Source organism: Castor canadensis, chromosome 10, assembly GCF_047511655.1.
Source record: "Castor canadensis chromosome 10, mCasCan1.hap1v2, whole genome shotgun sequence".
In the NCBI taxonomy this organism is placed as follows: Eukaryota; Metazoa; Chordata; class Mammalia; order Rodentia; family Castoridae; genus Castor; species Castor canadensis.
Genome location: NC_133395.1, coordinates 22,620,868 through 22,645,375, shown reverse-complemented (window position 1 = coordinate 22,645,375; position 24,508 = coordinate 22,620,868). Strand labels below are relative to the sequence as shown.

General features: G+C 32.2%; 1 protein-coding gene across 17 annotated transcripts in view; it reads right to left on the bottom strand.

Annotated features, from left to right (window-relative positions):
- LOC141411442 (uncharacterized) overlaps positions 1 to 24,508 on the bottom strand; it is a 313,736-nt gene that overhangs the window by 219,121 nt on the left and 70,107 nt on the right. The window lies entirely within an intron of this gene.

The following is a 24,508-nucleotide window of genomic DNA, read 5'->3' as shown; positions in this document are numbered from 1 at the left end:
CCAGAGCTGAATTAGAGATAGGTTGCTACTGTGTGTGATACAAATGGTCCTTCTTTATTGTTTACTTATGTGAGCATAAAAAACAGTGTCATCCTCAAACTCAAATGTTCAGATTATGCAATGATCTTTTGGAATTACTGTGGTAAAATAACATCACATTATATGACAGAGTTAAACATACAATATTAAATTTTATTATTCTTCCTGAAGCACTGGACATAAGGGCTTTTAAGGTCAGGGGTTCCTAATTCCTTCAGTTTAATTTCAATATTTATGTTCTGTATTCATTTTATAATAAACTTTTGTGTTAAATCTATCCATGGTGTTTCCAGATGACCATAAGGGTAATTATCACTAACCTTCAAATACTTTACTCTCAAAATGAGTATATGTGCCTGACTAATATCATTCTTGTTTGGTAACCCAATGAATTTATAATCATGATTCAGATTATGTTAGAGTTCATCATCTATTTTAGTACAAGTATCACTAATAACACCAGACTATCTTTGGACATTCTCATATTTCCTGAGGTTGACCTCTATGTTAAATAATTTCCATCTTCAAAATTCTGAAACTTAAAAAAGATTTCTGATCTTTTTGTTTGTGCAATAATGAAATAGTAAACTTTTGTAGGGACATAGTTTATTGTGTCTGAACATACATAGAATTTTGCATGTCAGCTATATTTAATTATTGTGTGATAGATATATTAAGTTATTTAACGGCCCTATGTATAAAATAAGACTAGAAATACATAGTCATCTATACTCTTTAAAATAAGATATCTGTTGTCATGGCTAGAGGGAGGGAGGAAGGGAGGAAGGGAGTCACACACCATACACACACAGACACATACACAAACACACGTATAGATAGGGAGAGAAAGAGAGCAACAGAGAGACAGAGACCCATTTCAAAGAGCATGGGTATCTCTTTGGAACATGGCAATTATCAATAATATATAGATTATTGTAATCTATATTTGAGACATCTGTGCTAATGGAAAAACTTGCACTTGCAATGAAAGAAACCGAATATTTTAGATGGGAAGAAAAATTTATGTTCTACCACCATCATCCTGGGAAAAACTGGCTGCAAAATGTCTCAGTTGCCAAGAAGGAAATATTTTTCAGTTTTCTTCTAAAAGATCATTTTGAAGGAAAGAAAGTGGAGCAATAAAATGTTGATAATATTGAATTAAGATCTGAATCTCAATCTGAAAAAAAGGAACAGTAGAAGTCTAAACCATTGCATCATGTAAGCACAGGGAGGGCTTACTCCAGTGCTACTTCTGTGCTTCTATAGACCACTGGATTCTATGTGGCTCAAATTCTTTCTACTTTCAAATATTAAAATTCAGCCACTTGTTCTACTCATCCCACTTTCATCAATATATCATTACATGTGTTTTGTATCAAAGGGCTCTGAACCAAGAAGAGTCAAATTCATACCTAATGTAACCACCAGATCCTGAAATTCCAGCCTACAGCTATAAACATATGAGACATTTAGTAAGACACATGTAAGGATGTATGTGGATTTTATAGGCAAAAGGAAAGTGTATAATTGTGAATGAGGGGTTGGACTGTAATAGAGTAAATTATTCCATTAAATAATAACTTCTTATCCTCTTCAGGAAGAATTAATTTTCCTGGAACTATGACTTTCCATTTAATCAGTTGATACTGTCAAATAAAATACACATTTTGGTGACATGACCAGAAATCTTAAATATTTGGCTTCTTGTTTTATGCTGCACTGATCTTTCACAAAAAGGGCATGTTGCATGGATATTAATCCCCTTAAGTCTGAACACATTTGAAAAACACCTGGATCAAAGTCCCTATGTCAGGTAACCACAGCCAAGCTTAACCAAGTCCAGCTAAATCGCAGCCTGAAGCAGGCCTGTTCCAAGTGAACTTCAGTCAGTAAAAATGAAAAGTAACTGCTTTCAATAAAAACCTCTGAGATTTGGGATGGTTTCTTGTGCAGAATTATTTTTTCAGTAGTGTTTTTAACATTAAAAAGATTTTTTTCTCCACAAAATGTAATACATTTAATGGCAAAACTTGGTAGAAATCTGAGAACTGCTGGATTAAAGTCTTGTTATTAAGGGTTTGTTTGTTTATGACTTTTCAATCCTTAGTCAGGAATAAAAAGACTCGCTTTAAGGTCATACCATTTCCCTAAAATATACTGTGATATAAAATGTATTATTGTCACATTTTAATGCATCAGTTCATTTTTCCTTTAAATAATGTTTTGTTGATTATTATACATAAGGAAAATATAACTGTGAAAATTGATAATTTAAATATATGAGAAAAAGAAAAGTTATATCATTTGCCATGCACTTAACTTATTTCTGCTACAAAAGTATAGATCCCACAACTAACAAAGCGTTATAATAGATGGAGTCTGTGATATAATTTTTGTTAGAATTGACTTACAGTGTTCATTTTTGGAGATATTAAATACTATTATGAGTTCCATCTATAAAAAATTAGCTGAGTAGAAGTTATTTGTTTGCTTTTGCAGAAATATATACTATTTCATTTTGTGCAAATAGTTTATCTGCTTAGTATTCTCATTTATATCTTATTAAAAATTTTCATTGACTGCATTTATATCACTTATCTTAAATTTCTTAACCTAATATTTAGCATAAAGGAGTTCTCATCTTGAAGTACAAGTAGAAATACGCCTCATCAAATGGTGCCGTGGAACTGGCACTTCTTACTTAAATTGGAATGAACAGAGGAACGTGAGTAAAAATGAAACTTTAAGGATGGTGAATTGTGTGCAGGTTAAATATAATGGTGTAACACAAAATGTAAGACTTAGAAGGCCTTAGCAACCATCTTACCTCTCACACACACCATACCTTACTAACAGGAAACACAGTTCTTTCTCATTATATGGGCAATGTGAATACTAAAACATTGCTATTTTTGCTCTTCAGAAGACTACACTCCAAGTACAAAGACATGTTCTTTCACTGAAAACTCAACTTAAAATTCATATTGTTCTCCTAATATCCATATCTATGACTGTAAGTCCCTATAAGAGGGAAATTCTGTCATCTCTAATTAGTGTAAAGTTTGAAAATTCAAAGACAGAGGAAGGGAAGCAGTTATGACTAATATTACATTGTGTCATAGCTGGAGTTTAGATTGCACAAAGGATGCTTTAAATGATATGTTTTGGAGGACCCAAAGATCTATAGTAAGTAATATTGTTTTATTGACCTCTGGAAAACATTTAAGTCTTTTGCAACTGAAGAAATCATTAGAATTATACAATGAAAAAATACATCTTCCATCAAAGTAAATGATACATTTGTGGATAAAAATTAAATGCAAAGTGACAAGGTTGGAATTGGTGACTATACAAGAGCAACTAAAGAAGTCTAAGTGGCATGGGCAGTACAAATAAGGAATCATGTGAATTATGCTATTAAACAGAATTTGTATTAGGAGTAGAACAGATGGACACAAAACAGGAAAATGAAATGGGTATACTTGAAAACAAAAGTTTTCAAGAGATAGGGTTCTGGATCCAAAAGAATGTTACTCAATAGTCACTTCATTTGTATAATCTTCAAACATCAACAATACAGGTTGTTTCTACTTCTAAAATTATGGAGCACTTTAAAATTATCTTCCTCATTTTTGCATGAATCCAAAACATCTGATTCTCTCAAATATTCTGTAAATGTAAGTTTCAACCTCATCATAATTTATGATAATTCCAAGATAAAATGTTCATATACTGATTATCTTTATATTTTCAATACCTATATGCTAAATCAATGTTCATATTTGTGTTTTATTCCCCATTATTTTTTCTCCAAAATAGTTAAATATTGAATGTTTTCTCAAGTTCAAACTTACTAGCTTAAATAAGATATGATATATTAAATTTTATATCATTTAAAGGATTAACATCTATGAAAGGAAGAAGGGTTAAGAACTGTAAAAATTTCTTCCCACTTATATTTAGCTGAAAGCCAGTCTCATTACTGGATGAAGACTTCCATGAAATAATAAATAAAATGTTATCTTCATTATTATTGTTATTATTACACATATTTTTGGGTGTTTTTTGCACTGACTTTTTTGTTGCCATGTTTGGATTTGGTTCTTTTTTATTTTTATATAATGCATCTTTTTTCTCTATTTAGTACATCTGTTGAAAATGATCTATTCTCTGTTTCACATTATCCTCTAATAAAAACACAAACCTATATGTAGGTATAGCTTAATTCAAAAGGAATGCAGATGTTCAAGAAAAGATAAATAGGTGAATAGTGAGATCTATAGATAGATACAGATATTTCTCAATGATATGACTATAACTAAAAATCTGAACTTCTCATTATGAAAGCATACAATTAATTAGGGTACCAGAATTGACCAGTATTCTCTCAAATGAACATAATAATATATAATACCTAGTGACTGGATTATGAACATAAATGGTAATGTATTTTATTTCAGTAATTAGAATAAGAGTACTTGCATATTATAATTCAATGAAAAGATTCCTTCAAATCAATCTAATAACATCCAGTCATTGAGAAAACTACATGAGTACTATTGCAATGTTGATATGACAATTTCTACATGTAAGATCCTGCTCTAGGAACATTAAATATCTTGTTTAATCCTCATAGTACACTTTTAAAGAAGTAAATAATTACTACTAAGTTTTGTGACTGAGGAAATGGATGAACAGATAGCTCATGTAACTTGTCTAATCACAGACAAGTAAATGATTTTTAGAAACCAAACATCCAAACTCCAGGGTACACGCTACGCGCCCTTTCAGACAATGACAGTACCTTCTTCTATAGTGAATAAGTAGAAAGTCTACTTGAGTAAGAATTATAGTAGTAGTCTGAAATAGATTACATTCATTTCAAGAAAAGTTATGCAACACCATACCTATCAATGGTCTTTCACAATACATGCTTCAATTTCAGCTCCTGAAAGAGATTGGTTACTTGGCATGCTTGAGGCCCTGGGTTCAATCCCAAGTACTGCAAAAAATTCTATCAATATATAGAACTCCTTCCTCTACACAAACATGGTCTATATAATCTTTCCTCAAATTATCACATCATTAGAACAGTGGCACACACACACACTTGTTTTCATTAAACTAACATTTAAATGCTTTTTCTCAATTAAGATTTTCTGAAGCTTTTAATGCATGAATATATTAATGAATGTATTTTTTCTTCATCTCCTCCAACAAAAACAAGATGCAAAGAGCAGAAGTCTTCTTATCCTAGTTCCCAATGGTTGTGACACCTCTGGACTAGTGCTTAGGATATTGTAAATTTTAAGTTAAACCTTTTTTGATATCAATCCAAACTCTTCTTATATATTCATATTTCAATAAGCATCTCTAAAAATGGAGCTGCGACATTTTAACCATACCAAAAAACTGGATGAATTAATTATTCTCACAAAACTTAACACTTTTGTTTCTTCTGAGAACCTAAATACTGCTTATGATTGAGGCAAGAAGTTTCTGTCAATCTAGCAACTTGAAAATCTCATTGGAAATTACATGTTTATATCCTTCAGATATATACTATATTATTTCATGTTTTTGTGTTACATTTTATGTTAAAAGTCAAGAATCACTTTTTTCAAAAATATTAAATCAACAGGATAGTTGATAGCTAAAAATCAGGGAACAGGGATTGAGGCAAACCTTTTATAAATGTATCTTTAATAATCAGTACACATATTCTATAAATGATAAAACAATTAAACTACTTTCCATATATTGAAATTACTTTCAAAGAAAGTCTGTTTAAAGAGATAGTTTACAAGTTACATTAAGCAATAAAATAAGTACCATAGCAAATCCAACAATCATTTTCAAATTATCTAACAAGAAATAAATTTCTATTGAAAGAGTAATAAAAAGACATATTAAAAAGTTTCCAGGTCATTTCTTAAGGATCAACTATTTAGAATAATACTTTGAAGAGGAAGGGAAAAAGCTAAGTACTTGCTTTTTACATTCCCACATGTATTTAGTATTTCAGAGGGGAAAATGACTTGATAAATTTCATTTATGATAAACTGAAAGTTGTCAAAATGTTACCAATAGTTAAGTGACTTTCTTATAATTTTTAATGTACTGAAATTGCATCAATGTTGATTTGAATTTAAAATAACATCTTCAGAGTATGTATAGAATGGTAAGAGTAAAATAGAATTACATAAAGTAATTATAGTAAGGAGCTAAATTCTGAGTACATTACCAATGTATAGATTTAAGCAAGATCTTCCTTACCAGTTTCCTCTAGACATAACTAAGCAATGTATATCACAAGATTAATTTGAAGGCTAAATGAGTTATCCTAAAAACTAAGAATGTTTCCTTGAAAATGTTAGTGTATAAGAATTTATTACAGTGGTAGTATACTGTAATCATTAGCCCTACAATGCACCAGGTAAGGTTGCATGTGCTGGCAAAAAAACATATATACTGAAGGACAAATTGTAGTCTGAAATATCAATTCTCATAGAGGTTCTTGTTGTGATACTGAAAGATTACAAATAAATTCCATTTTAGATGAAAACAAATAAATATGATATCTAGAATTTTCACTCTTTCATAATACTTTATGAATAAATAGGAAATGTCTGTCTTGTGACCCAAACTGCATTTATGTTATTTCCAAGTATTTTATTATATTTCTTCAATTCTTGTAGATTCATGAATATATTGACTTATCTACTGTTAATCCAAATGTGACAGTTAAATGTTGATTTTATCATGTGAAAATTCATTTAAAGGTCACTGTTGTAATTCTATACGATGATATGCAACATTTTAAATTGGGTTCTTAAGATCATGAATAAAATATATTTCATTAAACATTATAAGTATATTTTTGTTTTTATAGAACTAAAAACTATGAAATATTATGGATAAAATTTTCAAATCTATTCAAGTATTTTACACTGTTAGCACATGAACTTGATGGAGAATTTATATTATCTTGAAAATGTAGTGATGAAAGTAATAATATAATGCAAATAATAATGCATATTCTAGAAACTAGTGTTCTACTTTTTGTAGAAACTAATAAAATGAGTTTATTCATATTGCTATACTATTGAGTAGAAATAACCCCAAAAGAGGAAAATAAAATTGCATGATTCTAATAGGATGCTGAAAATAGACATAAAAGCATAAAATATTAAAGAAAAACCAATTATCATCTTATCCCATTATGGACTATTAGGTCTCTAGAGTGCCATTAGATATGCACTTATTTTACTTGCTAATTTTATTTTTGAGCTTCTAAAATCTCATTTTGAACTTCAAAATCACATTAGATAGACATCTCTGCATACTTTATTTTTTCCCCTAGTAGCTAGAATTTGGAAGACTGAGAAGATCCAAAAGGAGAAAAATAATTTTACACATCCTAATTTGATAATATTCTTGAATATCTGTGAAACTTCATAATACTATTAGAACCATAAACTCATATGATCATTTTTCAAAACCTTTCTCATTATATATTATTATCATCATCCAGTGTATACATATCTAAATTTTGCCTACAGTATTTTTATGTGACATTTACTTCAGTTGACACTGTCCTACATTTTGCTTTTGGTTGTAGTCTGCCCTTGCTGACCCTAACATCTCCTACTTTTTAGAAATTTAAAATAATAAAATTATTTAGGGTTTTGTTCTTTCTAAACTTTGGGTCCATTTTGTCTCTATTCTAAATCTACTATTTTTCAATTTAAATATTCTGCAAACAATGCTATTTTTCTAACTAAAATCCACCTTTAATAATTTTTCCTGTTTATACATTAATAGGTACATTTGATATGTTCTTTGTAAAATTTCTCTGAAAAATGTTCCCAGTTTTCATAACCTCTTATTTTTCTTTCAAATTTTTGACTTCACTTCAACAACACTATTAATTCTTCTCTACATAATAGAAAAGAAACAGGAAAGCAAATATATATTAAATAGGATTGTATTAACCTGTATGAAATCCACAAAACCTAATAGCATAAAGCTAGTAAAACCTTAAAGATAGCACAAATTTTATTACCCTTATGAAAATCAACCTCGTTCATGTATCTTTACAGCTGTAATTGGTGTTGTTTTTCTGATACTGTTAATGTTTTCACTAATCATTATTTATTACTAATTCATTCATTGAAGATTATTCTTTGACAATAATTACTTAGCATCAACATATATTATTTTATTTCCTAGGTTCTGGTATGTACATATAGCATAAGTTTTTATGTAGAACCATAGTTTTACTTCTAAATCAGGAAAATATTGTGTAATGAAATAACTATAAAAGTAAAAGAAAAAAGCCACTAAAAATATAAAAAATACTAGCCAAAAAAAAAAAACTGTCATAATTTTCACAAAAGAGAAGATTAAAAATGTCATGTGAATGCAGGGAAAAACAGACAATTTTAAAATAATTAGGGATATATATTAAATATAATTATATACCAAGTAGATTTGGAAAAAATTAAAATGTAGTGTACCATTAAGAATTTGCAATGGGGAGATCCAAGAAGGTGAGAGAGGCAAAGCTATAGAACTAGTAAGATCCTGAACTGGAGACACACCTGACTGAGGTAAAGCACCAGGGAGAGCCAAAAATACAGCACTCTAAACCCTTAGATCTTGGAAGCCTTCTCCACACCATGATCTAATAAAAGAAGAGCTGGCCTGCCAAATCCCCACCCTATAGGACTGCAGAACCACGTTCTGCCAGGCTCTCTGCTCCTCGGGCTGTGCCAGGCCACAGCCCTGCACCAGACCTACACACAGTGGAATCCCCACCTCTCAGCCACACCAGAGAGAAACACACAGACTGGACTGGAGACTAAAGGTGGACACTAAAGGAGGAACAACAACTAAGCCTGCAATTCTACTGTTCCAGACTTAGTGATTTTTTTTTTCTTTTTCTCTCTTCTTTAAGGGTTTGGCTGCTTGCTTTGTTCTTTGATCACCCACCATCTCTCACATTATCTTTCTTTTTTCCTCTCTTCTCTCTTCCTTTTACTCTCCTTCTCTTTCTCTTTTTTATCCTTCTCCTACAATTTTGTTATTGTTAATATTGTAGTCCAGAAAATACTAAATTACACATAGTCAATGGTCAGAAATGGTACCAAGTGGAAATATGGGAAGAAGAAAAAGGGATGGAAACCATTCTCCCCCCAAAAATAAAGTAGTAAAGGATTTAGAGCAAAATGAAGAAAACAGATACCCAAATCCAGACTCCAACAAAACAAAGATAAATTATACCAAGGAATGTAACAAAGACCACAAGAACACCCTGAAAGAAGAAATTCTATAAGTAATCAATGAGAATTTCATAGAGATGCTACTAGACATGGTCAATCAGAACATACAGGAGACACCCAAGAAATTCCAAGAAAACAAAACTAAAGAATGTGAGAAAACACAGAAACAAATAAATGAAATCATAAGAGCCCTAAATAAACACCAAACTGAAACAAAGATCACCATAAACAGAGAGATAAATTAAGGGCAAAAATTGACATATTGAAGAAGAAAAAACCCACAATATGGAAAATCTCAGAAAAAAGAGTGAAACAAATACAAAACAAAATGGAAGGCAAAAGTAGTAGAATAGAACAAACAGAAGACAGAATCTCAGAACCTGAAGATGAAATGAAAATTAAAGGAAAAACTGAAGAAATATTAGTTAAACAACTCAAGACCCTGTGAAAAGAAAATGCAAGAACTCACTGAGACTCATGGGCATTGAAGAAGGAGAGGAGGTGCAATCAAAAGGAATGTGTAATATGTTCAACAAAATATTAACAGAAAGTTTACTAAATCATGAGAAAACTATGCCTATCCAGGTACAGGAAGCCTCTAGAACACTGAAAAGACCTGACCAAAATAGAACTACCCCACAACATAATATCATTAAAACAAGTACAGAGACTAGAGAAAGAATATTGAAAGCCAAAAGAGAGAAAAAACAAATAACATACAAAGGTAAACCAATCAAAATCACAGATTTCTCAACAGAAACATTAAAAGCAAGAAGAGCATGAGGTGAGATCTTCCAAGCACTGAATGAAAATAACTTCAATCCTAGGATACTTTCCTCAGCAAAATTATCATTCAAAATAGATGGAACAATAAAAGTCATCCATGATGAGCAGAAATTAAAACAATATATGACCACTAAGCCACCACTACAAAAGATTCTCCAAGGAATTTTGCACACAGATAATGAAAGCAAACAAAACCATGAAAGGGCAGGCAATACCAAGCCACAGGAGAAGAAAAGGCAAGAAAGTAAAGAGTAACATTGATTCAGCTACACACAATCAAACCTCTAATCAACAAAGACAACTACATGATAGGGATCACCACGTACTTATCAGTACTAACACTGAATGTTAATGGGCTAAAATTTTCCATCAAAAGACACCAACTGTGAAACTGGATTAAAAAGGAAGATCCAACAATCTGCTGCCTCCAGGAAACCCACCTCATCGACAGAAATAAGCACTAGCTGAAAGTGAAAGGCTGGAAGAAAATTTACTATGTCAGTGGTCCTGGAAAACAGGCAGAGGTAGCAATACTTATCTCAGACAAAGTAAACTTCAAACTTACATTGCTCAAAAGAGATAAACAAGGACACTCCATACTAATAAAAGGGAAAATACACCAAAAGGAAATAACAATTATCAACCTATATGCACCCAACATCAATGCACCCAATTTCATCAAACATACTCTGAAGGACAAAAAAACATATATAAGCTCCAACACAGTGACAATGGGAGACTTTAATACCCCATCACAACAATAGATAGGTCATCCAAACTAAAAATCAATCAAGAAATCTTGCAACTAAATCACACCATAGATTAAATGGACCTACCTGATGTCTACAGAATATTTCATCCAACTTCTGCACAATATACATTCTTCTCAGGAGTCCTTGGAACCCTTCCAAAAATTGATCATATCTTAGGACACAAAGTAAGCCTCAGCAAATATAACAAAATAGAAATAATCCCATGCATTCCATCTGACCACAATGTATTAAAACTATAAATCAACAACAAAAACAGCAGTTAAAAAAACATGCAAACAATTGGAAACTGAACAACACATTGCTCAATGATGAATGGGTCATTGATGAAATAAAAGAGGAAATTAAAAGTTTCCTGAAAGTTAATGAAAATGAAAACATGACCTACTAGAACCTATGGGACACAGTGAAGGCAGTCATAAGAGGAAAGTTTATAGCCATGAGTCCATATATTAAAAGGACAGAAAGATCTCAAATCAATGACCTTATACTACAGTTCAAACTCCTAGAAAAACAAGAACAAGTAAATCCCAAAACAAGCAGAAGGAAAGAAATAATTAAAATAAGGGCTGAAATCAATGAAATAGAAACCAAAAAAAAAAAAAACACACACACAAAGAATCAATGGAACAAAAAAATAAATGAGAATGACAGACTCCTGAGGGGAAAAAAAACCCAAATCAGTAAAATCAGAAATGCACAAGGGAGATAACAACAAACCCCATGGAAATCCAAGAAATCATCAGACACTACTTTGAGAGCCTATACTCTAATAAATTTGAAAATCTTAAAGAAATGGACATATTTCTAGAAACTTACAACCACCCAAAACTGAACCAAGAAGATATTAATCACCTGAATGGATCTATAACACAAAAAGAAATTGAAGCAGCAATCAAGGGCCTACCAAAAAGGAAAAGTCCAGGACCTGATGGATTCACTGCTGAATTCTTTCAGATGTTTAAATAACTAATACCAACTCGCCTTAAACTGTTCCACAAAATAGAAATGGAAGGAACACTGCCTAACTCATTTCATGAAGCCAATATTACTCCCATCCCAAAACCAGACAAAGACATCTCCAAAAAGGAGAACTATAGGCCAATCTACTTAATGATATCAGTGCAAAAATCCTTAATAAAATAATTGCAAATTGAATCCAACAACCCATCAGAAAAATCATACGCGATGACCAAGTCGGCTTCATCCCAGGGATGCAGGGGTGGTTCAACATATGCAAATCTATAAATGTAATACAGCACATCAATAGAAGAAAAGACAAAACCACTTGATCATCTCAATAGATTCAGAAAAAGCCTTTGATAATATCCAACACCACATCATGAGAAAAGCTCTAAGAAAACTAGGAATAGAAGGAAAGTACCTCAACATTGTAAAGGCTATTTATGACAATCTACAGTCAACATCATACTTAACGGTGAAAAACTGAAACCATTCTTCGTAAAATCAGGAATAAGTCAAGGGTGCCCACTACCCCCACTCCTATTCAACATAGTACTGGAATTTCTAGCCAGAGCAATTAGGCAAGAAGAAGAAGTAAAAGGAATACGAATAGGTAAAGAAACTGTCAAAATATCCCTATTTGCAGATGACATGATCCTATACCTTAAAGACCCAAAAAACTCTACCCAAAAATGCTTAGACACGATAAACAGCTACAGTAAGGTGGCAAGACACAAAGTCAACCTACAGAAATCATTGGCTTTTCTATACACCAACAAGGAACAAACTGAGAAGGAATATATGGAAACAATTCCATTCACAATAGCCTCAAAAAAAATCAAATACCTAGGAATAAATTTAACAAAAGATGTGAATGAACTTTACAAGGAAAATTACAAACTCCTGAAGAAAGAGATTGAGGAAGACTACAGAAGATGCAAAGATCTCCCATGCTCATGGATAAGTAAAATCAACATAGTAAAAATGGCTATACTACCGAAAGCAATCTACATATTTAATGCAATTCCTATCAAAATCCCAATGACTTACATCACAGAGATTGAAACGTCTACTCTAAAGTTCATTTGGAAACACAAGAGTCCGCAGATAGCCAAGGAAATACTCAGCAAAAAAAGCAATGCTGGAAGTATCACAATACACACCTTCAAACTATATTACAAAACAATAGCAATAAAAACAGCATGATACTGGCATAAAAATAGACATGAAGACCAGTGGAACAGAATAGAAGATCCAGATATGAATCCACACAACTATACCACCTCATTTTTGACAAAGGTGCCAAAAACATATGATGGAGAAAAGACAGCCTCTTCAACCAGTGTTGCTGGGAAAAGTGGCTATATATCAGCAAGAAACTAAAACTAGATCCATGTCAATCATCCTGTACTAGTATCAACTCAAATTGGATCAAGGACCTAAATATCAGACCCGAAACTCAGAAGTTGTACAGGAAGGAGCAGGAAACACTTTAGAACTACTAGGTATAGGCAGGGACTTCCTCAATACAACCCCAGCATCCCAGCCACTAAGAGAAAGGATGGATAAAGGGGCTTTATAAAATTAAAAAGCTTCTGTACAACAAAAGAAATGGTCTCTAAACTGAAGAGTCCACTCACAGAGTGGGAGAAAATATTTCCCAGCTACACATCAGACAAGGGACTGATAACCAGAATATTCAGGGAACTTAAGAAACTAAACTCTCCTAAAATCAATGAACCAATTAAGAAATGGGCAACTTAACTAAACAGAATTTTCTCAAAAGAAGAAATTCAAATAGCAAAAAAGCACATGAAAAAAATGCTCACCATCTCTAGTCATAAAAGAAATGCAAATCAAACCCACACTAATATTCTACCTCACCCCTGTTAGAACAGCCATCATCAAAAACACCACCAACAACAGGTGTTGATGAGGATGTGGGGAAAAAAGAACCCTAGTCCACTGCTGCTGGGAATGCAAGCTTGCGCAACTACTCTGGAAAAAAATTTGGAGGCTTCTTAAAAATTTAAACATAGACCAGCCATATGATCTAGCAATCCCATTCCTGGGGATATACCCAAAGGAATGCAACACAGGTTACTACAGAGGCACCTGCACACCCATGTTTATTGCAGCACTATTCACAATAGCCAAGTTATGGAAACAACCAAGATGCCCCACTACTGATGAACAGATCAAGAAAATGTGGTACTTGCACACAATGGAATTTTACTCAGCCATGAAGAAGAATGAAATCTTATCATTGCAGGTAAATGGATGAAACTAGAGAACAGCATTCTGAGCGAGATCAGCCAAGCTCAGAAGACCAAAAATCATATGTTCTCCCTCATATGCAGACTTTAGATCTATGGCAAATGCAGTAATGTGGTTGGAATGGGATCACATGACAAGGGGAGAGCACATATGGGTGATATAAAAGTAGGAAGAAAACCCAAAACATGAAAGCGTTTGATGTCCCTACTCCAGAGGAGCTAATACAGAAACCATAAATCTACAGAGGTTATCATGAGAAGGGGATCAGTAACCAGGGTAAAGATCAGTTGGAGATGAATCAACAGGGGTCATAACACACGTACACGAAAGCAATGATAGGAATATTTCTGTATATCTATCTTTAACTCAACTAGCAAAAACACTTTTTCTTCCTTATTATGCTTGTCTCTTTTCTTCAACAAAACTAGTGATAAAAGCAGAACAGGACCTGCCTGGAACTGAGGGGGGAAAGGGAGGAGAGAGTGGGGCAGGGGAGCAGTGGGGAGAAATGACCCAAACAATGTATACACATGTGAATAAATGAATTAAAAAAAAAGAATTTGCAACACTGTACGAGTCTTTCTGTCTATTCCTTTATAAATGAACATTGACTGGTCAAATCATATTCAAAAAGTTTCATTTTACATAATGAATTTGGGTATGACAAAAACTATAGCATAGAAATCCCTGCTCCAGTAAAAATTCCATGTTCACCATTATGCCTAGGAGATATGATGAATAACGGTAATCATATAATAGTTGTGGACATTAGATCAAGGGCAAACACAACAAGGGGATTAGACTTTGAGCACATGATAAAAGCTTTAGCACACAAGGGAGGGGTGAGGATAGGTAAGACACCTAAAAAATTAATTAGCATTTGTTGCCCTTAACGCAGAGAAACTAAAGCAGATACCTTAAAGCAAATGAGGCCAATAGGAAAAGGGGACCAGGAGCTAGAGAAAAGGTGAGATCAAAAAGAATTAACCTAGAAGGTAACACACACGCACAGGAAATTAATGTGAGTCAATGCCCTGTATAGCTATCCTTATCTCAACCAGCAAAAACCCTTGTTCCTTCCTATTATGGCTTATACTCTCTCTACAACAAAATTAGAGATAAGGGCAAAATAGTTTCTGGTGGGTATTGAGGGGGTAGCAGGGAGAGGGAGGGAGCGGAGTGGGTGGTAAGGGAGGGGGTGGGGACAGGGGGGAGAAATGACCCAAGCCTTGTATGCACATATGAATAAAAGAAAAGTTACATAAATAAAACATTAACTATAAATAGAGTCAAAATTATAAACATTTTTTCATATACATGCAGTCAATAATATGCAACAAAAAAAAACATTATAAACATGGGCTTCAAAATAAATAATTCTCAGCATTATAATATTGAGTATAAGAATTCCATGTCTAGACGGACATGTAGAGTATAATTCCATTCATATGAAGTAAAAGGTTTATCAAAATTAAACAATATGTTTAAGAAAATATGTATACAAAACAAAAGCAATAAAATGTTTATTTTAAAATTCTAAAGAGTTTTTGACTCTTGAAAGGAGAAAGGGAATTGTTAGTTCTGTCGAGAGAGCTTCTAATATACTTTTAATATCTATGTTTATTTAGTTACTTACTTTGGTGGGACTGGGGTTTGAACTCAGGGCATCATGCTTGCAAAGCAGGTACTCTACTGTTTGTGCCACACCTCCAGTCCATTTTTCTCTGGTTATTTTGAAGATGGGATTATGTGAGGTATTTGCCCAAGATTCCCTAGATATGTGCTCCTCCTGATCTCACCCAAGTAGCTAGGATTATAGGGCTGAGCCGTGGTGCTGACTTAGTATTTAATATTTTAATTGAGTTCTAGGTTCAATACTTTTACTAATATTTACTAAAACATATGCTATTCATTTAACATTTTATTAATATATACTTTAAAAAAATAGTTACATATTGACGAATGCTAGCAAAAGTGTGTGTATACATACACAAAAATAATGCATTTTGCACATATACTATGCTTAAGTATATCTCAAAATAAATGCATGAAAAGCAAAATTGTGTCAATTCCTATTGGAATTCCTTGAATGTTATAATTATTACAAAATACTGCTTGATATTTACTCATCCAGGCTTCCATACTTTCACTAGTTTACCAAATTAAGGGTCTTGAAGTATAGTTTAAACCAGTTTCATAAAAGGAATGCTAGTTTGGTTAAAAACTAATGTATAATTTGATAAGATCAAAGGGATATTCGTGCTTTATTTTAGAATGAATTAGAGCAATCTAAATTTGTTAAGGATAGATGGACTCTCAGTAATAACTTTTAATCCAAAACCTGTTCTGTTGCTGAGGAAACCTGATGAATTCGGTGAAAATGCCTAAATAAGTGACAAAATATGTAAAATCATGCACTATAAAACAGGGGATGTGAAAATATAGGCTTGTTGAAAACTAATTCACAATGAATTACAGAAAAGTTGGTATGCAAACAAACAACTTTATGTTCAAAATGCGCACAAGAATATACATGGAAAAAATTATCAGAGCAGAAAAAGAAATTTCTAATCAGAATATAATTTAGATTTTTGTACATTCATGAAACTCATGTATCTTGATAACTGATAGTTGTCATAAGATAAAATACAAAAGAATGGCTACATCATGTTCCTTCTCATTGTTAAATAGGAAATGTGAGAGTATATATTTTATGCACATTACATTCAAATTTTCACCTGAAGGAGCTAATCAAAATGTTATAGGTTGTAGAAATTAATTTATGGGTAGTTCTGAAGGCAAAAGAGATCTAAATTAACCTTGCTTGAAGGAGAACTCAATGTTCTTACTTGTTAAGCGCTTCCAGCTGTGCTCAAGTAGAGTATGGTAGATACTTTTCTTTCAAGCGAGGACTCAATGCACACTTCTCTTTCAAAATTCTTTTATTTATTTATTATTCTATTTCTTAAAGAAAAGAAGCTCTTGATAACATTTAACCAATGTTATTCAGAAATTTCCAGGCATAGGCTGCTTCATTCACACCAGTTTCCTTATAAATAATTTAGTACATATAAATTTAGCACACATAAAATCAAGGGAAGAAGCTAAGGCATAATGCATGGAAGCATTTCATTTTATTTTGATAATATCAATTGTCTCCCTGGTAGTTTATGTTAGCAACCTATTCTCATAAGGAACTTCTTTGTGAAAAGAATGTCACCATTAAAAAAAGTGCCTCATATAATATCAATTGATATGCATTTTTTATTTGGAGTTTTTACTCTGTGTAGCATAATGAAATGAAAATTACAGTTTAAAAATGTACTCTCTTTGTGGTATAAAAAACAATCTCCTAAGCTGTGGTTAATATTGTGATGGGAATTTAGAGAAATTCTTCTATGGAGAAACGGTGAGTCTTTGTCTTATATCCCTTTTCATTAATTCATTCACATATATTTTTTACATGCAACTTAGAACCTTCATAGTTCAGTGTTGTGATACACACCGAATACAATACAGTAAAAGATGTGTTTTCTGTCAATTGAAAATACATAGTTCAGTCAGTATGCCAATGGAATGCACCACTGAAAAACTGTCTCATTTATTGAATGCAATTTTAAGAGGTTCTGACCTAAAAGATCATTAAAAAGTGTTTTCCATGGGAAATTGCCATAGCTGAAAAGTAATTTCATCAAGGTTACAACCATAAAATAAGCAAGCAAAAATTCACTTACAGCTTGAGATATGAAATTTGAACAAAATCAATAGGTTAAAGAGATAGATGAATTTATGTAAAGGGAAAAATAAGAATGAAAGAAAATATAGAGGATTTCTGAGGAGGTAACTATAAAGCAGAATCTTAGAGGATGGAAAATAGCCTGGGGAAAATAACTAACAATGAAGGAACATCCTCATGTGTAATAGCTTAAGATACAGAGGCAGTGGCTATGTTTAGGAAATTGAATGGTGGTCAGGGAAGCTTAAATTTAATGTGTAAGAATGGCAAAAATGAAGATGTAAAGAAGGCACTCTTAATAGAGAGGTCCATTTAAACAATTTTTAATTTTAATCGAAATACACTGGAAAAGCTTTAGAAAATTTTAAGTGAAGCAATGTTTTCCTTTTAATGGTAATTCTGTACTGTATGTAGAGAATGGACTGGAAAAGGACACAAGGGAAAACTGCTATAATCAAGACAATATAGACAGTCTTATATTAGGTACGTGGCAGTGAAAATATAGAGAAGTCGACACATACAACCACAACCTTTCTAGGTGTTATTTATAGAGAAATGGGGAAGAAATAGCTAAGCATACCTCATATTTTTGATTTGGGCAACTGCATGGCATTTTGAGTTATTGTACCATTTATAGAGACAGGGACATTGATGTTAAAAGTTTGATAACAAAAATGTATGTGTTTGATGCTTTTAACAAGAGCAGTTTCTGTGGAGGATTTTATCAAAGTTTAATGGATGAAGTAGAAACATGTTGAAAGCTCTTAAACTAATCAAGAGCTGCAGGGAAATAACCCAGTAGCTGGAGGAGTATTTTGAGCTAATGGAAGTATTTTCAGTTTGTTTTTCCCCTCGAGGTTCATATATGCTGATGGTGATATGGTAGTGATGCAGATGATAATGATGTCCATAGTGATGGCAATACGATTATTAGGATCATATAATTATTCACATATTTTCTTGCTAAACAATATATAATCTATATCAAACTCTCATTTTCTCTCTTTTCCAACTTGTCCTCCTTTTCTTCCCCCTCCAATAAGTACATACTAGCAGTTGTTTAAAAATTAAAGAAAATTGTATTTTAAAATATTTTAGAGATGTTTAGAAAGTTCATGAATCCCAGGAATTCAGCAATTTTCATTTAAAATATAGGATGTCAATGGCACTGCAATAAAAATACATTTCATCTATGGAGTAGAATTCAAAGTATATTCTCATTTATAAGACTATAGATGAAAATAGAACCCACAAGAAATTGCTGTGCTAATAGTAAATTTTACCATAATAATAAACTTTCCTTATTTATCTAATACTATGTTTGCTTCAAAAAATCATTGGCAGAATATGTACCTTCTATGAAGCTGGGAATTGAATCTTTTGTTTTGAAGTACATTTTGTCTAAACTAGAGACCATCTGTTCATATTGAATGAAATATAATCTGGCAGATAGGAGCAACCTTATGTCTTTCATTAACATTGCAATAGGTTCAAGTTCAAGTTCAAGATTCCAAAACTGGTGTCCGTTCAACTTTAATTATAATTCTGAGACCTGAATCTTTGTCAGAACCGTAACTATGTAGTCTTTTGTGAAGTTTCATTATCAATATTTGTGAGTTTTGATAAACATTAATGAATAAGATCCTGCAATATTCTCACATGTTTGCCTGTTTATTGTAGAACCCTCCATTTTGGTTACTTTTGTTGTTTTGTATTATTTTATTCTACTCTTTCTATGAATATGCTAAACACATTAAATTAAGCACAAATAGGTATTTGGAAATTGGAAACTGACCAAGAAAACAGACTCCTCAAACTGGACTAAACTTCCAAAAGATTTCTCCTGAGTACAGATCACAGATACCACATTTCTTAGAATACTTATAAGTTAGAGTATGTTCGGTAATACATTCTTCCTCTGCGTCTTTAACATGTAATTCTTCTTCCAAACTCTTGTCAGTTTTACACCCAAAAATCTTTCTTATGGACCCAGAAAAGTTTCATTACTAATGTAATCATCAAAAAAACATGGTGTCCATATCTCACAGTCTGTGTGCAATGGGGGAACCTACCTTCCATTAACACTCGCTAAGGAACACACATGACCTAATGACATTGACCACCAACCTCCCCACTTTTCCACTGACCCGGCTCTCTCCGTTTGTTTCAGTGTTATTAAATATCTGCTCCATAGCAATAGTCTTGACCTTCATTGAAACAGTTTTGTTTCAATATTGTTCAATATTGAACAATATCTTCCTATGTGTTAACTCTAATGCAAAATTTCATGACAATATACTCTCTACAGACATCATTTGTGGGAAACTCACAATTTAAGTCAATATATTTCAATACACCTTCCTTCTTTATCCTAGAATATAAAGAGTTCTTTCTTTTGACTTTAAATTTTAGGAAGGATATGGGTTAAGGTAAAAATATTATATGATCTTTATAAGTAGATAGTGTATTTATAGAATAGCTATGATTTTCTTTAATGACAAATAGTGTCTAGTGGCCTTTAGTTCCAAAATTGGAGAATGAATAAATGAGATACTAAATAAATAAATGTATACATGAATTCAATTTGATATATTTAGGTACTTTAACTAGCTCTTAATTAACTGTATGTAAGACTTTTTTTTCAAAGCAGTCAGACCAAATATCTTTATTTTTTAAATTTGTTTATTTATTATTTTGTTCATTTATTCAAATGTGCATTCATTGTTTGGGTCATTTCTCCACCCTGCCCCTTACCCCCCTCAGTTTCAAGCAGGTCCCCTTCTGTCCTTATCCACTGATTTGTTGAAGAAAAGACATATGCAGAATAAGAAAAACGAAGCATTTTTGCTAGTTGAGTAAAGGACAGCTGTACAGAAAGATTACTACTATTGCTTTCATAAACGCATGTGTTACGACCCATGTTGATTCAACTCTAACTGATTTAACATTGGTTCCTGACCCCCTGTTCATGATAACCTGTCATTTTAAGGTTTTCGTATTAGTTCCTCTGGAGTGGGGACATCAAATGCTTTCATGTTTTGGGTTTTCTACCTATTCCTTTATCTCCCGTATTCCACGTAAGACTCTTAAGCACAATTTTTCTTTAAATCTCTCTTTGTTTTCCACCCAGTCCCCTCCTGAATCCCTTTCTATGCCTTGATTAGAATGTAGACACAAGCAGACTTCGTCTCTGAACACCAAGATTTTGCTTTAATTTTTGTAACTTCTTTGGTATTTAGTAGATGTATAATAAATGAATGGTTATTAAATTGAACTATTAGTTACTGAAATCAAACACATTTATCTCCTTTGGCTGTATGAAATATTTTAAATAAATAAATTAGCTATGTTATCTAGTATTGCACCACAAGAATATCAATAAACCTAAGGATTAAACCTTGAAATTCTGAATTACCAATGTAATTACCAATGTTCATTTACAGAACATTTCTTCCAACAGCTGTAGAATTCATTTTCTTCTCATCAACTGATGGAACATTTTCTACAATAACCCATATGTTAGGACAGAAATGAACCTTAACAAATTTAAAAATAATAATATAAAGCAAGTATTTTCTGTGACCATGATGTGATAAAACTAGAAATTAACAAGAGGAATTTTAGAAATTGTAAAATATGTGTAAATTAAATAACATATACTAGAATTGTCATTAGGACAATGAAGAAATCAAAAAGGAGATTTTAAAATTCTGACAAAAATTGAAACAGAACACACCAAAACATGTAGAATACAGCAAAAGCTCTACTAAGACAAAAGTTTACAGCAATAAGTACCTGAATCCAAGAAAAAGAGGAAAATTTCAAACAACTCCATACCCTAACTCTCACTTTAACTCAAGGACCTAGAAAAGCAAAACCAAACCAAACCAAAAATTATAAAAAGAAAAAAAATAGTAAAGATAAGAGAATAAATTAATTAGAAACTAAGAAAGAAATGTAAATGATCAATGAAAGGGAGAATTTTTTTAAATAATAAACAATGATAAAACTTTATCAGGGCTAACCAAGACCCAAATGAACAAAACCAGGGATGGAAAAGGAGACATTGCAAAGGATACAGAAATGCAAAGGATCATTATTAATTCCTGTGAACTACATACCAACAGATTAGAAAATCAAGAAGTGAATAAATTTCTTTGAACATATAATCTACCAAAACTAAAACCTGAGGATATTTCTAATCTGAACAGAAAATAATGAAGTTAAATCAGTAGTGAAAATTCACCCAAGAAAGAAAAGTCCAGGATCAGATGGCAATTTAACAAACATTTAAAGAATAATGCTGTTTCTTCTCAATCAATTTCAAAATATTGGAAGAGAAGGCTTCCTAAGTCATCCTATGATCCAACATTTTCCTGACACTAAAAGCAATGACACAACCAAAATGAGAAAGTTACAGACCAACAACACTAATCAACATTCAAAAAAAAATTCTCAACAGAATGCAAGCAAATGAAATCCAAAGCACCTCAAAACTTACACACCATGGTCAAGTGAGACTTATCTAGCCACTGATCCCATCCAACTAAAGGAAGCAGTCCATCAAACAAGTTTTAAGAAAGTCGGAGAAGCTTTATGGGCTATGAGCACCGGGTAACATGTTCAAAGGCCCAGAGCACCCTTACAGTATTGGAATGGATATAGGAAGTTAAGGACCAAACAGGAACGTTTAATTGAAATTTTCTTTTGTTGGTGTGGTTCAAAAGTATTCAATTGGCAATTTTGTGAGAAAAACACAATCACAGCTGAAAAACTGACTTCTCTTTCATACCTTAATACACTGTAGAGAAAGTCCTGGAAGAGCCTGCAAATAGAATGTTAGTCCCAGGGAGGGGATTCATCAAGAGCAGCTGAACATGAGAGGAGCATATAAATAAAAAGTAACATGCACACACAACACACACACACAACACTCACACACAACACACACATAGCACATACAACAAGCACACAACACACACACACACACACACAAATGCAATCCATCCATATAAAGGAGGTTTTCCTGTTGAAAAATATCACTCCTGGTCACTGGGTAATGAAAGAAATTTACAACAAATTACATGTAAGTTAAGATCTAAGAGGATAATTCTAATAACAACAAGATAGGTGATAAAAAGCAAGATGAAATTTCCTTAGGGGTACCATCCATTTTTGTTGTCAAGGTGAGTAAGTAGAAAGTGAAAGCCAACATTGACATTACATATATATATATATATATATATATATAATGGAAGTTTCAAGAAAAATGACAGGCCAAAGGATAATTTTCAAACTTTAAGAACATCAAACAGTGAGCCTATTTCCTAAGTATTTTGTGCTTGTATTCAGTGAAAAATTGACAATGTTGACTTACTTAATAAACAAGCTTCTTAAAATGTCATATTTATGACACCTGTGTGGTCATATCAGAATAAGCCAGTTACTATAAATAAAGTGTCTTGCTGATTAGGTTACATTTTTTATCAACAAAATTTTCATAGAAAGACTATTGGAAAAAACATGAGTAAGATACTTATCTCATTCGCAGTTTTCTGTGAAGAGTCATAATAATACCATGAGTTAGCTTTGCTTGGTAAGTCTCAGTGTCATTTGAAAACAAAGTAGCCATTTTCAATATGACAAAATGACTGAAACACAAAATTTTAAGTTTCTACTGGCTGACAGAGCTTTTGTCTCTAATCATTGGCTGTAGTAGTTTATATAAGGTTTCTTGCCACTTGCTTATTTTTAATTTTTAATGTTTAAAATTGATGAAAGAAATTAAAGACAAGTAATGAACTGATTTTAAAAGAATTCAAAAGCAATTCCCAAAATACAAGAGTAAAGTTATGTAATGCTAGTTCATCAAAAGGATAAATGCAGTGTAAAGTCCAAATATAACTAATTTAAAGATCAACATTATTTTGGTAGCATAAATTCTCTTATGTTAATTAAAACTTTGCCTGACTTCAAAATATCATATTTTTATTTTAAATGTAGAGTATTTGTTGAAATTTAACATAAGTGAGCAAATTGCATGCGTGCAATCCATTATACTTTTTTAAAACTTAACAAAACTCTGTAACTAACATCCAAATCTAGAAATAGAATTTTCCTACTCTCCCCAAATTATTCCTTATTCTCTATTCCAATAATCATACTTGCATCCTGTACTCAAAACTCCTTAGATCAATTTTGCCTTTATTTAACCTAAACTGAATGAAATTGTAAGGTACATACTCTTAACTATGGCTTGCTTTACTCAAAGTTATTTCCAAGAGATTTTTCTGTGTTAATTCATGTAGTTATTATTCACCTCCTCCACCTATGTCATTGTTACACACTCCACCTATTCCACAGCAAATAAGCATTTTGTGTGACGTTTGACTTAATGAATATTGTGAGTAGAGTGTTTTCAACATTTTTACACATATTTTATTGAATATGTATTAGATATACCCCAAAAATTTCCAGAATTTTTGGACCAAAGTGAATATGCATGCTTTAGTTTTAAAGATGCTGCCAAATAGTTTTTAATAAAGCAATTGTGCTAATTTATACCATTTGCTCCATATGCTTGAAAAGTCTCGCAATTTTTTTCTTGTTCTTTCTTTAAGGTGAGTGGGTAATGGTAGCATCTTAGGTTT